Below are 2,373 nucleotides of genomic sequence, written 5' to 3'. Positions count from 1 at the left end.
CTCTCACCAAGGTCATCAGCTGTCGAACGCCGACGAAGGGAAATAACCCTGAAATCCGGATACGTTCGTGCTGCTGGCCGAGGTGAGAGGGATAACTCCCTTGGCAAACAGGACACAGTCGTGTGTCGATAAGCCAGCTGGAGGAGATGTCCTCCTGGGGCTAAAAGCAACAGTAACATCCACCCCTAGGGGTCAGCCACACTTAAGTGGCAATATACTACACTTTATCGTGCAGTTACTGTTAATACTTCATATAGAGAATTAACATATATATATATATATATATATATATATATATATATATATATATATATATATATATATATATATATATATATATATATATATGTGTGTGTGTGTGTGTGTGTGTATGTATGTATGTAAGTATGTATGTATGTGTGTGTGTGTGTACTTACAAATAAGAGACCAAAGTGTACATACGCCGCCATATATATATATATATATATATATATATATATATATATATATATATATATATATATATATATATATATATATATATATATATATATTAAGGAATACAAAAAATGGGACAAGAACGCAAAACATCCAAACAGATGATATAAAAAAGGGACAAGAAAAGACAAGGTCGGGTCATTCGGAGTTTTCTTTCCTCAGTCGAGTTCCGGATTATCTTTGCAATTTCGGTTGGTTATACTCGAGATTGCTCCAATCAAGCCAGCCCTAAGGAAAACTAAGAGCACTAGATTCCTTGGAAGGAAGCAGCAAATGGTCCCTCCCTAATTCTTCTATCCCTCTGCCTCCACCTCTCTCCTCTCTCTCCACGTGACCGGTGTTCGGCCAAGCCTGTCCTTTCTTTCTTGGTTCGACTACCATCCGTATACATTTGCTACTTTTTTTCCAAGGAATCTAGTGCTCTTAGCTTAATTTTTCATCGGGGCTGGCCAGATTGGAGCAATCTCGAGTATAACCAGCCGAAATTGCAATGATTATCTGGAACTCGACTGAGGAAAGAGAACTCCGAATGACCCGTCCCTGTTTTTTCTTATCCCTTTTTTGTATCATCTAACTGTCTGGATGCTTTGCGTTCTTACCCCATTTTTTGTATTCCTTTTTATATGCATATGGCGACGTGCGTACACTTTGGTCTCTTATATGTAAGTACACACACGCACACACACACACACACATATATATATATATATAAATTTTGTACGACTCTCTTATTCTTCCATTCTTCCTGGCTTTCTCTTCACATACGACGAGTTTCTTTCAGTTTCTGTCTACAAAATCCACTCACAAGACTTTGGTCGGTCTGAGGCTATAGTAGAATACACTTACCCAAAGTGTCACGCAGTGGGATCGAACCCGCAACCATGTGGTTGCTAAGCGAGCTACTTACCACATAGCCACTCCTGCGCCTGTATATGTATATATATATATATATATATATATATATATATATATATATATATATATATATATATATATATATATATATATATATATATATATATATATATATATATATATATATATATATATATATATATATATATATATATATATATATATATATATATATATATATATATATATATATATATATATACATATATATATCTACGAAACATGTAAACTTCGAAGAGAAAACCGATAATGCGAGACTTTCAAGCAAATTGATGGATATTATTTGTTCTATTACACAAAGAGTTCCTTATCATTTAAGGAAGCAGTGATTGGCTCCTATCATTCATCTAACCTGCAAACGCTATTGCCTACAAAATGCTACATTCAACAATTAGCAACGTAAATAAGCAAAGCTGTCACACTGGATAATAATAAACGGCTGTCCACGTCCGTGAGGGGTGTATTGTTTAATGAATAATAAGTACCTGGCACTTCCTTCAGTGATATTTATCAGATAACACGCAATAACTCTTCGCGAACAGACGGCAACTAAGTTGAATGAAATTGATATGAATAATAATAATAATAGAGCTTCTAAAGAATGTTGTTGCTGTTTGTTTTTTGTGGTGGAGTGGGGCAGTTGGAGTGGGGCAGTTGGAGTGGGGCAGTTGGAGTGGGTGATTGGGAGTTGCGGTAGAGAATACACTCCAATGAAAACTATGCTCTGTTGTCTTATGTCCTGTTGAGTGGCAGCGAAGTGATATTGTGAAAATGACAGGCGTGACTGTGTGGTAAGGACATTGCTTCTCAACCACATGGTTCTGGGTTCAGTACCACTGCGTGGCACTTTGGGTAAGTGTCTTCTACTAGAGCTTCGGGCCGATCAAAGCCTTGTGAGTGGATTAAGTAGACGGAAACTGAAAGAATCCCGTCGTATATGTGTGTGTGTATTTACATCTTTGTTTGTTCCCCACTCCACAA

Source organism: Octopus bimaculoides, chromosome 19 (assembly GCF_046866305.1).
Source record: "Octopus bimaculoides isolate indiv1 chromosome 19, ASM4686630v1, whole genome shotgun sequence".
NCBI lineage: Eukaryota > Metazoa > Mollusca > Cephalopoda > Octopoda > Octopodidae > Octopus > Octopus bimaculoides.
This window is presented reverse-complemented; position numbering follows the sequence as displayed.